The sequence below is a fragment of the Staurois parvus genome, unplaced genomic scaffold (assembly GCF_062004578.1).
Source record: "Staurois parvus isolate SC_StPar_1 unplaced genomic scaffold, SC_StPar_1.0 ptg000012l, whole genome shotgun sequence".
NCBI classification, from domain to species: Eukaryota; Metazoa; Chordata; class Amphibia; order Anura; family Ranidae; genus Staurois; species Staurois parvus.
The window spans coordinates 7,983,640-8,000,200 of NW_028317808.1; the positions used below are offsets into that span (position 1 = coordinate 7,983,640).

General features: G+C 43.9%; 1 long non-coding RNA gene across 2 annotated transcripts in view; it reads right to left on the reverse strand.

Annotated features, from left to right (window-relative positions):
- Nucleotides 1-5,269: 5,269 nt before the first annotated feature.
- LOC149473677 (uncharacterized) overlaps nucleotides 5,270-16,561 on the reverse strand; it is a 71,135-nt gene continuing 59,843 nt past the window's right edge. For both annotated transcript variants that reach the window (XR_016312387.1, XR_016312386.1), the window contains exons 2-3: nucleotides 11,159-11,412; nucleotides 5,270-5,811 (exon numbers count right to left, since the gene is read on the reverse strand). This is a non-coding gene — a long non-coding RNA (uncharacterized LOC149473677). The remainder of the gene's footprint in view (nucleotides 5,812-11,158; nucleotides 11,413-16,561) is intronic.

A 16,561-nucleotide genomic window follows, 5' to 3' on the forward strand; every position in this document is an offset into this window, starting at 1 on the left:
TATATTTAAAAACCAGCACCATAATAAATAAAAAAAAAGGAGTGGGGTCCCCCCTCCCATCCATTTCAAGCCGGGGTCTGGTATGGATCTTGAGGGGAAGCCCCACGCCAAAATTAAAAAAAAATGATGTGGTGTCCCCCCCAAATCCCTACCAGACCCTTATCTAAGCATGCAGCCCAGCAGGTCAGGAAAGGGGGGGGGGGAATGAGCGAGCGCCCCTCCCTCCTGAACCATATGAGGTCACATGCCCTCAACATGGGTAACATGGGGGGGTGCTTTGGGGCAGGGGGGCTCCCCCCCCAAAGCACCTTGTCTCCATGATGATGGGGACAAGGGCCGTTTCCCCACAACCGTGGCCAGTGGTTGTGGGGGTCTGCAGGCGGGGGGCTTATCAGAATCTGGAAGGCATTGATGTCACATGGGGTGGGGTCACATGCATGATGTCCCTGTGTGGCCCTGCCCCTTACATATTTAAGAACTGTCAACCCAGCTCAGAGCAGAGGGCTGGCAGCCATCGTAGGGAACGGAACCTTTTTTTTCTTTTCTCGAGTCGGCGGCGACATAAAGGACTTGTCAAAGACTGTGTCCTGTCTTTTGTACACTACACTTTTTGTTTTTTTGTGAATGAGTAGCGGTACCAAGTACCCCATACTCATTCACATAGAGGGGCCGGGATCTGGGGGAACCCTTGTTAAAGGGGGCATCCAGATTCCAATAAGCCCCCCACCCGCAGACCCCCACAACCATCGGCCAGGGTTGTGGGGAAGAGGCCCTTGTCCCCATCATCATGGAAACAAGGTGCTTTGGGGGGGAGCCCCCGTGCCCCAAAGCACCCCCCCATGTTGAGGGCATGTGGCCTGGTATGGTTCAGGAGGGGAGGGCGCTCGCTCGTTTCCCCCCCCCCCCTTTCCTGACCTGCTGGGCTGCATGCTCAGATAAGGGCCTGGTAAGGATTTGGGGGGAACCCCACGCCATTTTTTTTTAATTTTGGTGTGGGGCTTCCCCTCAAGATCCATACCAGACCCGAAAGGCTTGGTATGGATGGGAGGGGGGACCCCATGCCATTTTTTTTTTTTTTAATTGCCAACCTCTATTTTTAGATTCAGCTATCAAAATATATATTATCTAGATCTTCAAAATATGTAAAACCATTACAGAAATAATTATAAAGGATAAGAAACAAAAATAGAATCAATAGAACTAAGGAAATAAAATTATAATACATAAAGATATACCTAGCTACAAATAGTGCTGTTTGTCAGTCACAGGAAACGCGATCAATTGCCTTCTTGCAGAGGACTCCACACAGAGATTTACTATTAAACAGCATCTAAAAAGAAAGCGCCCACGGCAGACAGCTAAATTGTGTCCTGCACATGCTCATTTCTATCCTTGCATAGATGTTGAAAAAGCGTCTAGTTCTTGACTGTCATGAATTCCCTTAAAAAACTATTTTTTACCTATTGAAAACATTTTTTGAAATGTAATATATTGTTTAAAGTGAAGTCCAGATATTTGGGAAAGCAAATTTCAATGTGAACATGTTTCTGCAGTGATTTTTCATTTGTTAGATGTGCTTCTAGGACATCTGCTTTTTTAGACTGATTCCTGTATTGTGCCTAGTTAGTAAACTAACTTAGTAAATTCGAGTCTACTTGTTAGACTTTTTCTTTAGTAAACGTCTACAAGTAGACTGATTCTAATGAAAAGTGGACTTTATCCCACAGAAATGTGTCTATGCACATTAGTAAATCAGGGCCTATGTGTCCATGTAGGCTTTTAGCAGAGTTTAAGAGTTAAACCTCCCTCTCCTGAACGCGAAAGAATTGCGCTGTTTGGACATGTGCACTTTAGTCTGCATTTCTGTGCGTTCATGAGTTTGGTGTTACTGCATTTCTATTGGCCAGCCCAGAATATGAATTCTGCCAATTAGACTCTATTACCACTCATAAACGTGCATCCTTTTTTTAGCTTAAACACCCCCCTCAGAACGCACAAGTAATGATTTGTTTTCTGCCTTCTAAATGCCTGTAAACATGTGCCTGGACCAGGGGCGTACTGACCATTTGGAAATTCGGGCACTGCCCGAGGGCCCGGGGTCAGTAGGGGGCCCCATGAGATGCCCCTGGTACCTTTTTCATAGGCTTTTTTGAGTTTGGGCAAGGACACAGGGGCCCCATGATCCCCTATTGCCCGGGGGCCCCATGAGTTGTCAGTCCGCCCCTGGCCTGGACGTATACAGTGAAGGAAATAAGTATTTGATCCCCTGCTGATTTTGAATGTTTGCCCACTCACAAAGAAATGAGCAGTCTAAAAATGGAATGGTAGTGAAACACTGTGAGACAGAATAGAAACAAAAAGTTCAAAACAAATGCATGTCTAACAAATTATGCACTGATTTGCATGTTCATGAGGGAAATAAGTATTTGATCCCCTTCACAAAACATGACTTAGTACTTGGTGGCAAATCCCTTGTTGGCAATCACAGAGGTCAGATATTTCCTGTAGTTGGCCACCAGGTTTGCACACATCTCAGCAGGGATTTTGGCCCACTCCTCTTGGCAGATCCTCTCCAAGTCATTTAGGTTTGGTGGCTGACGTTTGGCAACTCGAACTTTCAGCTCCCTCCACACATTTTCAATTGGATTAAGGTCTGGAGACTGGCCACTCCAGGACCTTAATGTGCTTCTTCTTGAGCCACTCATTTGTTGCCTTGGCCGTGTGTTTTGGGTTATTGTCATGCTGGAACACCCCATTCCATGTCCCATTCTCAATGCCTTGGCTTAGGGAAGAAGGTTCTCACCCAAGATTTGATAGTACATTGCCCCTTCCATCGTCCCCTTGATGCGGTGCAGTTGTCCTGTCCCCATAGCAGAAAAACACCACCAAAGCAGAATGTTTCCACCACCATGTTTGACAGTTGGGATGGTGTTCTTGGAGTCATAGGCAGCATTCCTCCTCCTCCAAACACGGCGAGTTGAGTTGATGCCAAAGAGCTCGATTTTGGTCTTATCTGACCACAACATTTTCAACCAGTCCTCCTCTGCATCATTCAGATGTTCAGTGGCAAACTTCAGACGGGCTTGGACATGTGCTTTCTTCAGCTGAGGGACCTTGCAGGCACTGCAGGATTTCAATCCTTGTTGGCGTAGTGTGTTACCAATTGTTTTCTTGGTGATTGTGGTCCCAGCTGCCTGGAGATCATTGACAAGATCCTCACGTGTAGTTCTGGGATGATTCCTCACTGTTCTCATAATCATTGACACTCCACGAGGTAAGATCTTGTATGGTGCACCAGACCTAGGTAGGCTGACAGTTGTTTTGTGTTTGTTCCATTTGCAAAAGATTGCACCAACTGTTGTCACCTTCTCATCACGCTGCTTAACAATAGTTTTGTAGCCCAGTCCAGCCTTGTGTAGGTCTACAATCTTGTCCCTGACATCCTTGGACAGCTCTTTAGTCTTTGCCATGGTGGAGAGTTTGGAATCTAATTGTTTGATTGCTCCTGTGGACAGGTGTCTTTTATACAGGTATCAAAATGAGATTAGCAGCCCTCCCTTTCAGAGACTGCTTCTAATCTCAGCTTCTTACCTATATGAAAGACACCTGGTTGCCAGAAATCCTGCTGAATGATAGGGGATCAAATACTTATTTCCCTCATGAACATGCAAATCAGTGCATCATTTGTTAGACATGCATTCCTTTAGAATTGTTTGTTGCTATTCTGTCTCTCAGTGTTACAAAATCAGCAGGGGATCAAATACTTATTTCCTTCACTGTATATTTGCATACCTTGTTCACCCTTTACATCCACCACCATAATAATCACATTTTCTAAAAACTTTTTATTACATATCTGATCGCTGTAACTCTGGGCTTCTCTATGCAGTACAACCAGATTGTGGCTAGTGGAAAGATTTGTCAGGGTGCTGTACATAGCGTCCTACAAATATCACTGCACCCTGTGTGTGTACTTATCTTTCAAGCCCTCTGGCTGTCTTTTGTTGGGGGTGGGGGGGTGGGTTCTGACTGGAAAAATCCTAAGCTCGCTGCATTTGGATAGGCCTGAGCCTCGGTGAATGAAAGGGCAAGCCTGGCACAGTCAGGCTGGAGAGGAAAGGGATCCTGGATATTATCCAGCCAGAAAATCAGGTGGACTTTATCTGATTTAATGCAGCTCACAGTGTACCGTGAAAATCGAGTAAAGCAGGCCATACGTGGGTCGCATTCTGAACAAATTTTTTATAGAAAATCGGAAATTTTGTGTAATCTGATGGTGCCACCATTGATTTTTAAATTTGTCCAACCAAGCCTTCAATTTCACCTCATGTTGCTAAAGAATAGAATTTTCGTGGCTTTCTTTGCAGATCACAGCTCACACATTTATTTTTTGATTATACTTCTTGCATGATTCTCCTTTCATTGATTAGAGATTCGTTCAATTTTCAAACAATTTCAAACATGCCTTCATCACTCAAATTCGATGGGTGCATGAAAATCAGTCGATGCCCTCTAGCGGTGTGGAATCTGAACGAAAATTCTTAGTCACGATTTTCGAACGAAAATTCTTTCGGAATTTGACCCATGTATGGCCTGCATTAAGGACAGTACTAAGGTTCTACATTATCCAGTACACCTCACTTTACAGCCTCATCCATCCCCATATACATATCCCATTACCCACACTGGGCCATTACTTAGGTCCTCTACAACATCCTGTACACCTCACAATACAGCCTCATTCATCCCAATACACCTATCCAATTACCAACCCCCATTACCCACAATGGGCCAGTACTAAGGTCCTCTACAACATCCATCCCCATACACCTATTCCTTTACCCACACTGGGATAGGACTAAGGTCCTCTACAACATCCATCCCCATACACTTATTCCTTTACCCAGACTGGGCCAGTACTAAGGTCCTCTACAACATCCATCCCCATACACCTATTCCTTTACCCAGACTGGACCAGTACTAAGGTCCTCTACAACATCCATCCCCATACACCTATTTCTTTACCCAGACTGGGCCAGTACTAAGGTCCTCTACAACATCCATCCCCATACACCTACTCCTTTACCCAGACTGGGCCAGTACTAAGGTCCTCTACAACATCCATGCCCATACACCTACTCCTTTACCCAGACTGGGCCAGTAGTAAGGTCCTCTACAACATCCATCCCCATACACCTACTCCTTTACCCAGACTGGGCCAGTACTAAGGTCCTCTACAACATCCAGTGCACCTCACGCAGACAAAGAATTCCCTTTCTGCTGCATATATTTTGTAATAAAAAAGTTATATACAAATCATAAAAAGATAAATAATGTTTGGTTAAAGCATACCATGGAGTGCAGGATGCTGGGACGACATTCCACAATGGATTCCTCCCCATCAAAGTAAATTCATTTTAGCATTGTGTTATGAAGTGGAGTTCAGGCATTTCATTTGTCACCCCTTTGATACCTTGGCTAGGACCTGTGTCAGAATATACATGTCATCCCTCCATCCTCTGCATTGTCCTGTCTTAGTGTTTACTTCTAAGGAAAACGTTCAGAATCTCCCAAACAGGATAACACATAGAAGCATGAAAGCAACGCCTGTGACATATAGAGACTCATTGCGACACGCCATACATATATTGTCCAGTGAAGCCAGCATGGCGTATCTTTTAGGCTTCATAGAACTGGCTCTCCACCTGTCTGCTGAGGGCTCCTCCTGATATCATTGTTCGTGTGACCATGGTGTGACTTTGGTGACCATGCCAGAACTTTCCATGCGGTGGGTGGTGACAAACATGCCATCTGTAGGTGGAAACAGTAAGAGTAAATATCACTGGCCAAACCTGGTATGCAGGTCAACAACCTAGAGGTTCATGTTATTTACTGAGAGGTTATGATATAAAGTTGCTGAACATGAAAAACTGAGTGTAAGGTGATGAAAAAATGGAGAAACGAGCTGCTTTACCTATACAATGAACTTTTTCTGTCAATTTATACAGCTCTGCCAGGGTAGTGACACAACTTTTCTTCTGCTTTAACAATATAGCTAGGTCACATCCCTGTCCCCAGCCTGTGACTGGCCAGCAAATGAGCAGCAACAGACTGATTAGGTACGCTTTCTGCTCTCACCTTTTGTTAGCATGTCTCTTGATGTTGGGGATATTACAAACAATGCAAAAGAAGTTTATTCCAAATCATGTGCTGTGAGCAGTTGATCACTCAAGTCTGGACTCTGCACTAAGAACTTACAGGAAACCCTGGCAGAACATCAGGTATTATGGCACATTCACAATCTTGAACGGTAGCACTGCATGTTGGTGCAATGCAGTACCATTTATTCTGAATGATGCCCCAATGCACCTTGCCAACAGATGTGCAGTGTGCTGCCAAACGTCTGACTTTTTTCTTTGTTTCCTGATTGTATTCCATTTCCACACCATTAACTTAAAGTGAGAGGATTATCATAACTGACATGTAGCATTAACAGAAATGGCAGCCTTCATTGTTTTATTCATGAAACATTTAAGCCCTAAGCTGTATCAATTTCAAGTATAATGCAAATTCAAAAATTGATAATGCACCACTCAAAAAAAATTTAAAGGAACACTTTTTAATCAGAGTATGGCATCAAGTCAATTAAACTCCTGGGATATTGATCTGGTCAGTTAAGTAGCAGAGGGGGTTGTTTCAGCTGCTTGGTGTAACTGAAATTAACAAGCGGTACACTAGATGGGCAACAATGAGATGACCCCCCCAAACATGAATGGTTTTCCAGGTAGGGGCCACCAACATTTTTTCCCCTATTCTCCTTTTCTGACTGTTTTTCACTAGTTTTTCATTTGGCTAGAGTCAGTGTCACTACTGGTAGCATGAGGCGATACCTGGACCCTGCAGAGGTTGCACAGGCAGTCCCAACTGCTCCAGGATGGCACATCAATACATACCCTTGCCGGAAGGTTTGCTGTGTCTCCCAGCACAGTCTCAAGAGCATGGAGGAGATTTCAGGAGATAGGCAGTTACTCTAGGGGAGATGGACAGGGCTGTAGAAGGTCCTTAACCCATCAGCAGCACCGGTATCTGCTCCTTTGTGCAAGGAGGAACAAGATGAGCAATGCCAGAACCCTACTAACATTGTTCAGCATGACTGTTTTAGTGGTGGGTCTGTGATGGTCTGGGAAGGAATATCCATGGAGGGACACACAGACCTCTACAGGCTAGACAATGGCACCCTGACTGCCATTAGGTATCGGGATGAAATCCTTGGACCCATTGTCAGCCCTACACTGGTGCAGTGGGTCCTGGGTTCATCCTGGTGCACGACAATGCCGGGCCTCATGTGGTGAGAGTATGCAGGCAGTTCCTGAAGGATGAAGAAATTGATATCATTGGATAGCCCCTACACTCGCCTCACTTAAATCCAATAGAACAGCTCTGGGATATCATGTTTTGGTCCAGGTTGCACCTAAGACTGTCCAGGAGCTCAGTGATGCCCTGGTCCAGATCTGGGAGGAAATGCCCCAGGACACCATCTGATGTCAGGCATGCATACAAGCACGTGGGGACCATACAAACTACTGAATACCATTTTGAGTTGCTGCAATGAAATTTCCGCAAAATGGACTAGCCTGCTGCATCATTTTTTCACTTTGGTTTTTTGGGGTGTGTGATGGGAGTCACTTTGGGTGGGGGGTTATGGAACCCAGCTCACTTTGGAGAGGTGGGGAGACCCCTCTCTCAGCTCCCCTCTTATGTGTAAATCACCCTGTGGCTGTTAGGGGTACAGGGTGATCTGACCTAATATTGTGTGGGCTTTGTCTCAGACAGTGTAGACATGTTTAGGAGACAGGTGGGGTGGGGGTTGTTGTTGTTTAATGTGTTTATGTGTATTAGCTTAGTGGGGGGGGGGGGGTGTCTCCAGAAGCCCTCCCTCCTGATGGGACTGTCTGCTGGTATGAAGTTTGAAAACCTGTGTGTCTCTTGTTACTAAATGCAGATTGCCCCGCCTTGTGTCATTATGCAGGAAGGGTGGATTGTCCCCTGAGCGTATATATCTTGTATCTGTGTTCAAATAAACTAGTGGTGTGGTGTCTGTTGTCGGTGTTTGTATAGAGAAGCGGTATTCTAACGGAAGTACTCAAGCGCAGTCTGGGTCATTTCCATTACATTGGTGGCAGCAGTGGGATTGTGCTTCCTAGCTGTGAACACGTCCAAACCACCACCAGGTTCAAGATCAGGAAAGTAGACGTCAGTCACCCCAGTGGAGATATGGACCTGGCATCACAGTTCCCAAGGCTGCTGCAGATCGTTCTTGCAAAATACCCCAGGACTGTGTCCGCGGATGAGTACATGGAGCTCAGGCAGCAGATTTGGGTGGTGCTTTGGTGTAGAGCCCTTCAGGTTGCTGGTATGTACAAGGGCAAGTGCTATCCAACCCCAGGGGAACGGGCCAGGGACCAACGGGGGTTACGGATGCCATTCCTGGGAGAGCGACCCCAGGAGCAATGGGTGACTGAGTTGGACAGGCTGGTCCAGCAGGAGATAGAACTGGAGAAGCAATATCGGGCTCTGCAATGGCGTGCAGAGCAGAAATATTTAGGGGTGACAACAGAATGCTGTCCGGAGGGATATGACTTTGGTGGCCCTGGATTGCTGTGGGAGAGCCATACAGATCATTTTATGTTTGGCGATGAAAGAGAACCTACCCTTGAGGACCTGCGAGAAAACAGAGAGGCTATGTTCGGTCTCACAAGGGTCTCAGAGCTTGAACCAGATCTGGAATACCTGCTGATGAAAGAACAGCATCTGGAAAGGGCATACAGGCAACTGCTAAAACATGTTCAGCAGCATGCCCAAGAATCGGCAGTGGAAATTCCAGAGATTGCCGTCCCCAAACCTGAAGTGCTGACAAAAGGGCCGAGCTCTGCTAGCCTCTGCCCAGCACTGGTAACATCTTCTAGGTTCCATGGACAGGAGATGGTGAACCCCTATTCCCAGACACCAGTTCCAGAGACTGGGAATTTGATTGACTTTTCTACTGAGGAGGAACCAGCCAGATCACCTCCAGCAGAAGAGCTGGCATCAGGGCATGGCGTTGTTGACCTCTGCCCACAACAATCAGCACCGCAGGAGCTACAGGAAGAGGATGCAATAGGCACCTCACAACTGCAGCTTGAGCTGATGTCTGTGGTTGGGACTTTGGTCTCCACTGACACAACCCCAGAAAAGGGTCTGGCATTGGGAAAGGAGGATGTCAGCCTTACTTTGCGAACACTGGGGGATGTCCATCAAGTCAAAGTGGATGAGACTACTGTCACCCCAGAGATGCTGGGCAGTCGGCCCAGATCCCCAACAGCATTATGAAGTTGGCCCAGCCACCCTGTCTTCTCTCCAGCGGCTGTGAGGACTTCAGGGAGAACGACCAGTCCGTACTTCTCCCCAGCAGTGGGTATGCTCTACGAAAGAGGCAGAGGTTGGCTGGGTGAGTAATGCTTTGTGTGGGACAATTTGGGTACAGGCATTGGGAGACTGGAAGTACAGACTAACTTTGAAGTCAATTCGTTTGGGGTCTCCTCCTGTGTTAGTCCCCTGCCGAAAGGGGAGATATGTGACAGGAGTCAATTTGGGTGGGAAGGCCCATGGAATCCAGCTCACTTTGGAGAGGTGGGGAGACCCCTGTCTCAGCTCCCCATATACCTCTCATGTGTAAATCACCCTGTGCCTGTTAGGGGTACAGGGTGATCTGTCCTAATATTATGTGGGCTTTGTCGCAGACTGTGTAGACATGTTTAGGAGATAGGTGGGGTGGGGGTTGTTGTTTAATGTGTTTATGTGTATTAGCTTAGTGGGGAGGGTGTCTCCAGCAGCTCTCCCTCCTGATGGGACTGTCTGCTGGTGTCAAGTTTGAATACCTGTGTGTCTCTTGTTACTAAATGTAGATTGCCCGGCCCTGTGTCATTATACAGGGAGGGGGGATTGTCCCCTGAATGTATATATCTTGTTTCTGTGTTCAAATAAACTAGTCTACCTCCTGACTTACTTCAAGACTGGTGTCGTCTAGTCTTGTATGGTCGGCTGTGATGTCTGTTGTCGGTGTTCGGACAGGGAAGCGGTATTCTAACGAAGTACTCGAGCGCAGTCTGGGTCGGTAACGTTACAGGGTGTCTTTGAATTCAGTCCTCTGTAGGTTCATAATTTTCATTTCCATCAAATGATGGGACATCCTTAGGTTCCTAACACATTACCCAGTCCATATCAATATAGATATCCAGCATGATATGTTTCCCCATTGAGATCTGATGTGTTTTCAAAGTGTTCCTTTAATTTTTTTGAGCAATGTATAACAATGTGTTAAAGCTGAAATTTAGCTAAAACTTTTTTTCTGTATAGTTCTGTTTACATCACTTACCTATAATGAAGTATGTCGCCCAAAATGTGCAAGTTGCTGGATTCTGAAGAAATCTTCACTGCAGGGTTGCCCTGACCTCTTCCTGCTGCTTGAACTTCCAGCACTGTCAGGGTGAACAGCTTTGGGTCCCTGGGCTGAGCTGCATTAAAGATGATCTGATGGGGTATGCCCCTTTCTGTCCTTTCCTCCATTGGAAATGTTCTTTCCCCATCAGATCATCTTTAGTGCAACTCAGTCCGGATACCTAAAGCTGCTAACCTCAACGGGATCCAGTTGCCTACACATTGTGGGACATACTTCCTTACAGGTAAGTGATGTAACAAAAGCTGTAAAGAAAAAAATGTTTTTCTTAACTAAACTTCAGCTTTAAGTGAACTTATCTACATGATAAAACCGTGGGTAAGGCCTCATTTACACAGGCCTCCATATCCTTGCACCAGTGCAAGGGCTGTTTTACCTGCATAGGATACCTGCAAACAGTGTGCGTTCAGGGATAGGCACCCACATGGTTATGAAATTGGAACCATTGGCTGTGTCTATGCAGCCACTGCATCCCACCGTGGATGAACGTGGATTTAGTTGCCTGCATGACAATGCACAAAGAACAACTGTGCATTCCTTGTGGGCAAAAACAGCCCTTTGCACAGGTATATGGATCGATATACCCATGTGAATGAGACCTTAATCTAAAACTTTTTATAAATGATCGAATAATTCACAGTAATAAATGATTACATGACTTACACTATAGTAATCTGATTCTCTGAGCAGGTTCCATTTATTTATATTTTTGTTAATTCTGTACATATTCTCTACAGCACCGACATGTTTGTATTTTTGTTAAAATATCCTGGATATGCACTTTTCTAGTGAGATTTGACCATCGAAGAAAGGCTCTGACATTGTGGAGTGAGTAACGCTAGTTTGACTGAAATCTGTTGGGACATTGAAAATCTCTCGTCGTGTGATCTGCTATGTACCAAACTGAGAGAAGTTTCCTGTATGAAATAGAAATAAAAAAAAGAACACATGAATTACCATGAGACAGTGTTTTATGGTACCTAGGTTATTCTATATACAGAGTGATACATACCTAGAACTTTTAGTAGTGTTGTACAAAAATAGAAGAAAAAATAGCAAAAAAAGGTTTCTGAAATTAATCTACATTGCTATGCCAAAAATATGAAATCTTTATTAAAGATATATACCAATTTATCAATACAAAATGGCAAACTACAATGCCCTTTATTACTAGATTACAACATGCACCACCCTTTGTTACCACTAGATGGCTGCATACACCACCCTATGTACATTTGTACTGTGAACTCTAAAGCTAAGGTGTCCGTTTATGACACAGAGAATAGCTGTGATTCAGAAGATCGCAGCTATTCTCTAGTCATTCACAGTTTATAACACCCAGGAGAATATGTTCAGCACTTCTCTGGAGATCTGTGTTCTCCCTCCAGATTCTTCAGCCCAAAGCTGGAGAATCGGAGGGACCGAAAACTAAGCAGAGATAATTTAACTCTGCTTAGTAAACTGATCTTTTACTGTAATCTTGCGAGATTATAGTAAAATCAGCCGTTTTCCAGAGTTTGTAGACCATTCTCCAGCGTTTGGAGATCGTTTTCCCTTCATTCGGAGAACTGCTTCATAAACTGCATTCACAGGAGAACTGTGTTCTCCGAGAATGCCGGAGAACTGAGCAGCGATCTATTATCGCTGGTTCATAAACGGACACCTAAATCTCCTATGTTCTGATCTCTGCTCAGTCTCAATTAGATTTGTTAACCGCTTACTTGCCGCCTTTTAGTAGAACTACTGCTACAGGGCGGCAGGGCTGTACAAGAATCACATATATATGTGTGATTTGCAGTTCCAGGTAGGGGACGCACGCTGCCCTACCTACTAGAGATGTTAATCACAGGGTCCCAGCCAGAAATTCCTCGCCGGCACCCGGCGATCGCCGAGTACAGCTGACAGGGGAGAGACGTGTGTAAACACAGATCTCTCTGCTGCCAGCAAGGACATGCTGTTTTGTATCTCTTTACGCAGCAGAAAAATACAAAGCAGCATTTCTCCGTTGTAAGACAGCACACATAGTAAAACACATACCATCATACAGGTAACCTTTTGATCGCCCAAAGTTAACCCCTTCCTGCCTAATGTCATTAGTATAGTGTCAGTGCTTTTTTATTAGCACTGATCACTGTATTAGTGTCACTGGGGATGTCAATGGCAGTCATTTCCCACCCAGTGTCAGAATCCCGCTATAAGTGGCTGAAAGCCACCATTACTGGTAGAAAAAAAAAGTTCCAGAATATATACTGCCATTTGTAGATGCTATAACTTTCACGTAAACCAATTAATTTGCACATATTGGGATTTTTTTTTTTTTTTTAGCAAAGACATGTAGCAGAATACATTTTGGCCTAAATGTATGACGAAATTTGATTTGCAATTTTTTATTGGACATGTTTTATAGCAAAAAGTCAAAAATATTGTTTGTTTTTTTTTAATTATCTGTCTTTTTTTGTCTGTTTATAGTGCAAAAAATAAAGAACGCAGAGATGATCAAATACCACTAAAATAAAACTCTATTTGTGGGAAAAAAAGGCCGTAAATTTCATTTGGGTGCAGCGTTGTATGACCGCGCAATCGTCAGTTAAAATAACGTAGCGTCATATCACAACAGATGGCCTGGTCAGGAAGGGGGGGGGGTAAATCCTCTGGAGGGCAAATGGTTAAACAAAGCAACAATATCAGAATGTTCCATACCAATGAACACAAATATGAATACATCCACTGTATACAATAAGTACATGGTGTAGTAACCTATAACAACCAATCAAAAATCATCTTTTGGTGATTTAACCACTAACGTTTAGTCTAATGGCTGTTCGTTGCTATTAGCAATATCATCATTGCTCTCTGTATTGTTCTTTAAAAAAGATCCTATCAGGATGGCTGTAACAAGAGCAGAGGTAGTTGCAGTGAAAGCATACCTAAACCCTTGTACTCCCAGTAGTACCATCCTTAGAGGTCTGACAGTCACATACTCCAGCTCTGGATCAGCAGCCTTGGACATGACAAACATCAGCCATCTAGACAGGTCCAAAGTATAAATAGCTGTTTTACCTGTGAAACTGTTGGCCTAGATTACCAAGGCAGCAAGAAAGGTTATGATGTGCAGACTACTACTCAATAACATTTCACTTTCCATGAGATTAAAGCTGAACTCCAGACAGATATAAAAAACATTTTTTTAATGCAAGGTGTGTATGTATCTGAATTTGACTTATTAGTCTCTTGCAATTCTCACTGCAGCAGCACTTGGAAAAGGAGGGACAAGACTAGGAGCCAATCAGGTGCGTTGTATGCAATGTGCCAACAGGAAACATGCTTTTAGGAGGAGTGAGTAGAGGGATAACCTCACCAATAGGCTGCTGCTCTTTCACTGCCCAGTCTGCAAGCTGGGGATGAGGAGAGGACAACACCATATGTCCTCTTATAACTAGAACAGAAAAAGTGAGGTCATCTGCTTGGCTGTGTTGTGTGAGTAGCTTAAAGGATAAGTTATTCTTTAAAAAAAAACAATAAATAAATGCACATCTTGTTGCAGGTTATAAAAATGTGCATCTATGTATTTATACACTGCAGCCTGTAAGACATTGCACCTGCAATCAGCAGATCGCAGGTGCAATGCCAGGATCCTGCAGACTTTCAGTAGACTGCAGATATCTACAGGCAGGCAGTTACTGAATGGTAGAAAGACTCAATGAACTACGAGAGCTCTCACCAGTTCATTCAGAACTACAGGTCGTTGGCTCTGTGAATGAATAATGCTGGGGAGAGGAGGAAAGAGATGGACCATGTTACATGTTCCACCAATGACCAGTGGCCGACTGGCCCATTACAAAAATACTGCAAGCCACTGGTCCTCCTGCGCCAGATCACGTATACGTACGCGATCTGGCATTTCCGGGTAGGGGGCGCACACCTGCCACCCCGGCTGTGCTGTCTTTCACTACAGCCCAAGCCGATCAGCTGGTCCCGGACCATGATTTATGGCCAGGACCCACTGATCAGCCAAGTAAATGACAGAAGCAGTGATGTGCCATTTGTTTTCTCCCTGCAAAGCACAGAGTAAAAACGGCACACAGTAAACATTTTTAGGCACACAGTTAACCCTATGATTGCCCCTGTCATTAGTACGGTGACAGTGTATATTATTATCACCGATCACTGTTAGTGTCACTGTAGATGTCGGCATCAGCCAGTTCCCACAAAGTGTCAGTTTCAGATTGGCCGCTGCACTATCACAGTCCCACTATAAGTCGCTGATCACTGCCATTACTAATATAAAAATATATATATATATATACCATAGTTTGTAGACGCTATAACATTTACACAAACCAATCAATATATGCTTATTGGGATTTTCTGTGTCTACTTTCAATTATATAATAAAAACTAAAAAACCCAGTGGTGATCAAATACCACCAAAAGAAAACTCTATTTGTGTGAAAAAAATCATATAAATTTAATTTGGGTATAGTGTTGCAGGACCACGCAATTGACAATTGAAGTAGAGCAGTGCCGAATGGCCTGGTCATGAAGAGTGTAATTTCTTCCTAAAGCTTAACCTAATAAAATGGGTGGAACATGTATCATGTTCCAAATGTGAACTTATCCTTTAAATTGCAGAGCTTGATAGAAAGAAGTATTATAAAATGTGTACATGCAGCGCTAATGATAAATAGGTATTATATAAGAAACATAGATAATATAAAAACCATATCAATAATATATCATATAAAATTGCGCTCTGTGGTGCTGAAATGAATGATGGTATATAGATAGTATATAAAAAGTAGCATAAATAATCAATCATATAAAATTGCACTCTATGACTCTAAAAGCAAACATGTGAGAACGTCCAGACTTGACGTTATAAGGTGATGTATAAAAATTCCAAACTTCAAATAGCAGCAAAATGGTGAAAATCCATGACCGTGGTGTCTAAAAGGATGAGTGTAGATTGCACTAACCAGAAAGCACAAACTAATGCGCTTTTGAGTAAATCAAGACCAACTCCTGGTCATCTGCATCTGGAAACTGGAACAATGGGGGTCATTTGGCAAGCGTCAGCTGAACAGGTAGCACAGAGGAATATCCAGGCTCCAGAAAAACTCTCTCCAAACAGCAGAGGGAACCAAACATGCAGGTAATGCAGGGTCACCAGGGGGCTCGTGGTGGACAAGCCAAAAAGAACAAATCTCCAATAGTGTAGTACTTTATTTGAATTAAAGGGATGATAACAAGGAAAAAAACTCACTTTTTGACTGGTATAAAACAGTAACTTAAATGGCCGCCGGCCGTCCACGTGGGCAGTGCGGAGTGACGTCACAGGGTAGGGCACCTCCCGTACCTGTTTCATGCCTGTGCACGTTATCAAAGAAGTATTACCCACTGGCAGGCAGTCAGCTCCCTGATATGTATTATATTTGTGTATTTAGTGGTTTGCCTGAAGTTCAGCTTGAACCGCATTCAGAACAATGGAAGATGATAGCTACAATATCTACATGGGTCCTGCCACTGTGCACTTTGCTCTGTGTCTAATTATATGAGTTATACTGATTTGAGCTCACAGCAATAATTGTCTTTTTGTAAATGTTAAATGTCAACCCTACCATAGATTTCAATAGAGTTTGCCCACCCTTTGCAGCTATAAGATTGGGATGCCATTAAAGTTCATGTGCGTGTAACGGCAGGCGTCCTAATACTTTTGGCTATATAGTGTATGTATGTATTTATATATATATACAATGAATGAAATAAGTATTTGATCCCCTGCTGATTTTGAATGTTTGCCCACTCACAAAGAAATTCAGTCTAAAAATTGAACGGTAGGTGTATTGTAACACTGAGAGACAGAGTAGCAACAACAAATTGAAAAGAAATGCATGTCTAACATCATGAGGGAAATAAGTAAGTATTTGATCCCCTATCATTCAGTGGGATATCTGGCTACCAGGTGTCTTTCATACAGGTAACAAGCTGAGATTAGAAGCAGTCTCTTAAAGGGAGTGCTGCTAACCTCATTTTGTTACCTGTATAAAAGACACCTGTCCACAGGAG